Raw genomic sequence first — 8,140 nt, forward strand, 5'->3', positions numbered from 1 at the left:
GCATCATTGCCTCTGTTTTGTGAGGTGGAGGACTTTGTGGACTGGTGTTGGGTTAATGGGTTAATGTTGGACTTGTGGGCTTGGGCAGCATTGGGTTGGGCTGTTTTCATGATGCACATTTTCTTTACATAAAACTCTCTCTTATACATGAGTTGCTGTGGATTTGTTTCTCCATAGTACCTAGACTAATACAGAGCCATTTATCTCTCTGCCGTTCAATTAATTCCACATGTGTTCATAGGCCAGCTTGGCAAAATATACCTTAACTGTCACACCACTTTAATCTGTATTTTGCTCACATTCTGGTCATATTCTTCCAGCATGAAAATATTTAAAGTTATCTTATTCCTTCAACAATGAAATCAATTACATTCATTAAACAATTGCAAATCTCTACACATTATGCGCAAGGCATTGTGCTGCTACAAACCTTAAGAAATAGAAGACTCTATTAAGCTTTGGCAGAACTTGCAATCCCAGGGTAACATTTTGAGGTGAGATGACATAAGAAATGTATAGAAAACTAGAGGCTGTAAGACAGGTTTACACAAAAAATCCAAAGCTTTGTGATGGAATGAATTTGGAAAGCATCTTAAGGTAGCATCTTTCTGACAATTGGCATTTGATAGTGGGGATTGAAGGTGGTAGTAGAGGGTAATATAGGGGAAAAATCATTCTCCTCCCATGTTGGTGAAGAATGTTACTTCTCACATGACTGACACCAGAATTGGTCAAGGCGTTGCTTCTGTCAGAACTATGCTCCATTTAGAAGTCCATGACTGAAGTGTCAGTGTGCAATGTCACTCTCTCTCCATTTCCTGTGTTCGGGGTACGATTCGCTCTGGACAAGAAGTAGTCAATTAACCTCAGCCCAAGAGTGAGGGGACATGAAGTAAAATCACAGCAAAACAGTGTGAGCATAAATGAGACGGACAGAAACCTTTATTTTTTTTAACTTTTAAGGTTTGAAGATCATTTATAAATAGTAAAGATTTTTGCATAATAAGTCTGATATCGAGACAGAGCATTTTAGGATATGGTACCAAACGCATCCAAAGCAGAATACCAAGAAGCACTTTTGAACGGTGGCAGAAAAGACATTTTAATCTAGAAACAAAGTGAATAGGGAGGAGTGTTCACGCAGATGTAGTTTGCACTTGTATCGTTGAGCACCTTTTGATCTTGGATGCTAGATGGGTGTTGATTTTGACCGACAACTTGACCCACAACAGCTACAGATGACAGAAAAGAGCTGCCCCACAGGGTTTTCCAGGTTTCAATCTTTATGGGCACAGGTTTTTCCCTCAGAACCAGGGGCTGAGTTTGAATCAAATACCAAATTTTATAGGCAACAGAAAAACAGTAGATTTTCTTTGAGCTCACACATGACTGGTTAGAGATGAACTTAAGGCAAAATTCCTTGACTGGTGTGTACAAGAAGGATTGGGGTATACACAGAGGGCACTAGAGATGGAAATTTATATTCCTTTCTATTTTTGAGCACCTCTCCTCTGGAAGGCTTGGAGAAGAACAGTAGTCGTGCAATAGGGAGGCGATGGTGGTTTTAACAAAGGCTACTTTATGGAAGAGACTCAGAGCATAAATGAGAAAACAAGTAAATCAATGATTTCAAGTCATGTAGAGTATTATATATATAAAAGCTCCAATAGTGAGTCAATGAAAATCACTTAGAGACAACTACGGTAGAACCCCGAACCCGGTGCTAATCCGTTCTAGAAGGAGCATAGAGATGAGATGCAGTCAAGTTCCGAATCCTTTTTCCCATAAGAAATCACTGAAAATGGATTAATCTGTTCTCAACCACCAAGTTTTTACCCTAACTTTGCACAGAACTTTCAAAGTAAATCAGTTCAGCGCTAAATAATACAATTTAAATAAGAAACACAATATTTAAAAGGTTTTTTTTAACAACTATAGTGTGGCCCATACCTTGAGACGGATAAGGATCTGGATCTGTGGACACGGACGTGGAGAGGAGGTATGGAGAGAGAGTCGTTGTTGGGAAGGGGAGTCCCCTTCCAGAAAATCAACTGGGAGCCGCTTTTCAGGAGATTTTTTTCCCTTCTTTGTCCTTTTTCACTAGGACCTGGCTAGCTTTCTCAAAAAAAATCTGTCTAATGTAGTCTGCTGTTGGCATTTCTTTAACTGTTTTCTAAAAAGGTTTATTAAATTATCATTAACAATATCAATAACACGGTTAACCAGTTCATGATGGCTAAAAGAATCATGACGATTCTTTAAAAAAAAACCTCTTTCTTAGAACTCATGTTTTTAATCTAAAAACAATACAAAAATTCACAAAAACTAAGAAAATTATAGCAAAATGCTTGAAATACAGCCACAAAAGGTTTTTAAAAAGCGTACTAACAACGCCGACTAACTCAGAGTGACCAAAACACGAACTGCTTTGGTTTACAAAAATCACAAGCATTGGGTTGGATTCTGATATTTTGTTCGAGTTCTGATGCAAAATGTTCTCGACGAATTCCAATTATGCCGAGCACGGATCGGATCAAGTAGTGGGGTTCTACTGTACTTCAAAGGCCTTCAAATAAAATGAGAGGAGTGTCTTAATAAAGAGGTGAGGAGGGGAGCTAATGACGATAAGCCACATTGTGGAAATAGATTTTGCAGACTAATTTGGTCACGTTTTAAATCCAGGGAATGAAAGACAAAGATGATGTCCAAATGCCTAAATTTTGGGCATGGATTACTAGGAACGTGATAGAGCTTTAACAGAAATACCACATTGGAAGGGAAAGCATTTCTAAGAGGAACAAAGATTATTAGATGAAACTTTAGTTAAATTTGAGGTTTCTAAGGAAGACAGTCTTTCATTGGAAAGTTGAAGTGGGACTGGAAAGACGCATCTATCAAAATGGGCTGGAGGGATGGTGGTGGATAAATATAGTGGAAAATTGAAGGGTAAGTAAAAAAAGTATTGTTGAAAATTATATATCAATTAAACAAAATGTAGACATGTAAAGCCATTGTTTTTCAACAGATCCTGTTCTACGGTTTGGACTCTAAAGGCATTGTTTCTGTTTCTCTAATCATTTCCTGAGGGATGCTGCGCTGTTTAATTTATATTACATGGAAGTGACAATTTTGTCATCCACCAGTAACTCAGATCATGTATTTTTTGAAATTGTAAAGTAGATGGAGGTTTACAATTCTGATCAACAGTTTAAAGTACTCAACAATCCCCCCAATAGTTTATCCCTCACCTGTTCCCGGATTTCTCTTCTTCCACTTGCGGACAGCATTCCATTTCACCCAAGTTAGCACCGTCCACAGTCTAGCCCATTGCTTTCTCTGCCCTTCTCCTCTTCTCCCCTCCCCGCGGAGCAAACTCCAGAGTCTGCTCCCTTTGGCATGGAAGTCTTTTAACTTTTTGTTTCGCTTTGTAACAGTGGTCTCACAGAATATTTGTCCTTCTGTGATTTCAATCAGCATAATGTTTTCAGGTCCACCCAGGCTGTGAGGGGCTTTGGGGTTTCATCATTGATTTTGAGTGCTGCGTGGTAGTCCATTGTGTGGACGTAGGCACGTTTCTCGATTCTTCTACTGGTGGGCCTTTAGGGTCGTTCCTGTCTTCTTGGTTTTGTGAACAGTGCTGCACTGACCATGGGCGGGCATGCTGTGACTGAGATTCCTGACATTATGCACCCCTAAAAGTATTGTAGATAGTATTGAAATTTCTATTCCCTGGTTTTGGAATTCATACCTTATTGCTTGCAACAGCGGTGACAAGCAATTACCTATATACTCAAGTATAAGCCAACCGTAATATCAGCCTAGGCACCGAATTTTACCACAAAAACTGCATTAAAAATGTGCTGAGAAACTCCGCTTATACACGAGTATATATAGTACATTCCCACCAGCAGTGTGTGAGAATTTCAAGCTCTCTTCACCCAATCCAGCATCTGTTTTTTGGTGTGTGTGCGTTTGTTTTAAATCATTTTATTGGGGGCTCATACAACGCTTATCACAATCCATCCATCCATCCATTGTGTCAAGCACATTTGCACATTTGTTGCCATCATCATTCTCAAAACATCTGCTTTCCACCCTAGCCCTTGGCATCAGCTCCTCATTTTTCCCCCTCCCTCTCCTTTTCACCTCCCTCATGAACCCTTGATAATTTACAAGTCATTATTTTTTTGTCATATCTTACACCATCCAACATGTCCCCTCACCCATTTTTCCATTGACTGACTTCCGGAGAGGAGGTTATATGCAGATCCTTGTAATCGGTTCCCCCTTTCTACTCCACCTTCTCTCCACCCTCTTGGTATGGTATTACCCCTCTCACCACTGTGTTGTTGTTTTTTTTCAACTTGGCTCTCATTGTTAGTGTCAGGAGTTATCTCATTGTTGCTTTGATACATGTTTCCCAGGTGGTTTGTGATCATGAGCATTTCTTTACAGTATATGTTTTTTGGCGTTTTGACTGTCATTTTTGTTTATGCCTGTTTATGACTGTTTATGCCCTTTGCCTATTTTCTAATTTCCTTCCTGAGGTGTTGAAGTTTTCTATAGATTTTAGAGATTAATCTCTTGTCCTTTTTGTCATTGACAAATATTTTTCTCGCCTCATAGGCTCTCATTTTACTCTTCTGATGCACTGAAGTATCTTGATTTCATCAGGTCCCCATCATCTATTTTGTCATCTTCTGTGTGTGTTTCCTTCATTGTATTTGATATTGTATCTATGCCCTGGAGCCAGGACCTTAAGTTAGCTCCTATTTTCTTATTGATGGTGTTTATAGTTCTGGGAAATACATTTAGGTTTTTGATATTTCTTGAGTTCATTTTTGTACATGGGATGAGATATGGGTTTCGTTACCCTCTTTCACAGATGGAGATCCATTTATTTCAACACCATTTGTTGAAGACCTCTGTCGATACCATTTAATGTTTTGGACACTTTGTCGAATCAGTTGCTTATAGGTAGGTGGTTTATTTCTGAGTCCTCTATTCTATTCCATTAATCTGTGTATCTATCATTCTACCAGTACCATGCTCTGTTCACCACTGCTTCGATGCATAGGTTTTATGTATAGGCACAATGTGAGGGGCCTCCTACTTTCTTCTTCTTCGTAGCATCTTTGCTTTTCCGAGGTCTCTTCCCTCTTCATATACAGGTAATAATCGGTGTGCACATTTCTTTCAAGCACAAAGTTGGAATCTGAGTCAGAATTGCATTATACTTGTAGATTGCTTTGGGTAGCATTGACATTTTCACAATATCATTGTTAAACTCTTCTGTCCATTAACATTGGATATATATATCTTTTTAATTTATGCAGGACTCTTTGGGATTCTTGTATTAGTGTCCCACAGTTTTCTCTCTACCAACTTTTGTATTTCTGGTTAGGTTTACCCTGTAGTGTTTCATTTTGTGTGACTGTTGTAAATGATATTGTTTTCTTAATTTCTTATTCAGAGCTCTCTTTGGATGGGAGCACACTGCTCACACTTTCTTCATCACAGAGCCTGGTGGGTTCCACCTGCTTACTTTTCCATTAGAAGGTGATCATGTAATTACTGTGCTACTGGAAATGCCATGGGGCCATTCTCAAGGGTTGCCTAGCATCAGAATTAACTTGATATACAGTGTTTGGGTTTTCTTTTTCATTCCCCTGCCCCCCCCCCCCACACACACAGTCAATGTATTTTCTAGATTTTAAGTATACAAAGGATAAATTGAATTTTTTTCACACACCTTTCACAGAGTCCCATGGAAAAGAGACGTGTGAACAAGAATAGTATACATTAGAAAGTAAACTTGGATAAAAAAAATGGGAAGAACATGAGGCATGCCTTACAGGAGACAGCATAGTTGAGCTTTATCTTAGAGGAAAGGCAAGTCTGATGGATCAAACTGTGCAAACCATATTGGAAAGTGAGTTATCGACATAAAAACAAGAATGAGGAAAGTCAATACTAACATGATGGTGCAAGAGAAAAGCCAGGTGTGTATGAATAGGTGCAGGGCAGTAGTGGCACAAAGGAAGAGATGTTCTACTAGAAGCTGACACAGGGGGACAGGATGTGAAGGGCATGGATGTGTTACTCACAGAGAGTCCGTGAAAAAGAGGCCGGTCCTCCAGGAAATAGAGTGACACCCTGGCTGCGACAATGGGCTCCAGTGTAAGCCTACTTGTGAGGAGGTCACCGGTTCAGTCAGTGTCCTGCTGCGCCTAATGTTGCTATGGGTTGGAACTGACTTAACAGCACCTAACAGCAACAGCAACAACAGCAGCCGATGTTATACTTAGCCTTAAGATGAATAGAATCTTACTTCCTGATTCTTATTTTGTAACAAGTAATGGGATACACACTTATATTGTTAATTCTTTCCTAATTAATGATTTTGTCATTTTAGGTTTACCTGTGACCCTACATAATATATATATGTATGCATACATGTATATACAAATAGATATACAGATGTATGTGCAAAGGCGGAGGTGGAGGTGGAAGTGAAGATGGAGTTGGAGAGAGAGATAAAGGAAAAGAAAAACTAGCTCTTATAACCTGGGCCCCAAAAGAAATTATAAAAGCCCTACAGAGAGTCAAGTATAACTTTAGTTTGTCCCACTCTCCCCCATAAAAAAAAATGCCAGGTGGGAATAGAGGATACAATTCCAACAGACATCAGCATGAGTTACTTTAGCATACATTTAATTCTCTAAACTCCATCAAAAATATATGTACAGACAACATCTATTTCCATTTTGCTTGGGAAAGTGTTTGCTGTATAGCCACAGCTATAATTTGCATGCAGTCTACTGGCATTATACGGAGATAGGGTGGAACCAGTAAATTAAACGGAACCAGTGGAGAGTTCTCAGGCCAGATAAAATATCTATTGCCAAATGACTTTGGAAAACCACCCGAAAGGCCAGATCCATTCAATCTTACAATTTTGGACTTCTAAACTAGGAGATCATTTCAAAAGACTCTGTGAATCCAGCAGCATATGGTTTGTAATTTTTTTTCTTGAAAAAGCCCACTCGATCTCTGCTCCTCAGAAACACATGCCCACACACACAGCAAATAGAACTTGGATTTATTCTGTTAATACTGACAGAGGAATGGTATTGTGTAAATAAACCACAGCATCCTGATCTGAGGCAGCCTAAGCTAATCATGGTGCTGCCAGATCTAGAGTATAAATAAATAAAAGCCAAAGAAATAACAAGCTAATGCTCAGTGAGATACAATCAAGTATTGGATTAAGGCTTAAAATTTTTACATTGTCCTCAGGCAAATTTATATGGAAAAAAATAATAGTCTGCCTCTAGGCAAATTTAGTAGAAAAAAGAAAGAGAAAAGGCTGAATCTTTTTGGATTGCTTAGTGAGTTATCTCAATGATTATTTTGTTTCAGAAAAGGATCTCACGTACCTCCCCAGGCGTGGCCTGCCCCCCCTCCAACCGTCCACGCCTTCACCCATCCACCGTGCGACAGGTGCCCTCTCCTCCACTCCCATTATGCTGATTGTACTTACCCCAGGGGACTCATGTTATACCTGTCCTTTTGCCTTTGGCTTACCTCGCTTAGCATGATTCCTTCCAGCTCTTCCCACGAGGTGAGGTGTTTCATGAAATCGACCGGGCTTTTTGGTGCTGCATAGTACTCCATTGTGTGTATGTGCCAGAGTTTACTAATCCACTCATCTATTGATGGAAACTTAGGCTGTTTCTAAGTCTTTGTGATTATGAATTGTGCCTCAATAAACATTGGAGCGCAGATGACTGGTCTTGTTTTATTTGTTGCTTCCACCGGGTATATGCCCAGTAGAGGGATGGCTGGGTCATAAGGTAGATCAATTTCCATTTTCTTTAGGTATCTCCAGATTGCTTTCCACAGTGGCTGTACAAATGAAACCCACAACCTTCCTCTAGTTCTTAAACGCTTCCTCCCCCCAACTACCAGGAACCCAATTCTGCCTTGCAGACCTGGCTAGACCAGATGATGCACAGAGGTACAGATGGGAATTGGAAATGCAGGGAATCTAGGACAGATGAACCCCTCAGGACCAGGGGTGACAGTGGCGATACCAGGAGGGAAGGGGGGTGTAGAAAGGGGGAATTGATCACAGGGA

The sequence above is a fragment of the Echinops telfairi genome, unplaced genomic scaffold, assembly GCF_000313985.2.
Source record: "Echinops telfairi isolate 266 unplaced genomic scaffold, ASM31398v2 ScPeMD7_18;HRSCAF=68, whole genome shotgun sequence".
Lineage (NCBI taxonomy): Eukaryota > Metazoa > Chordata > Mammalia > Afrosoricida > Tenrecidae > Echinops > Echinops telfairi.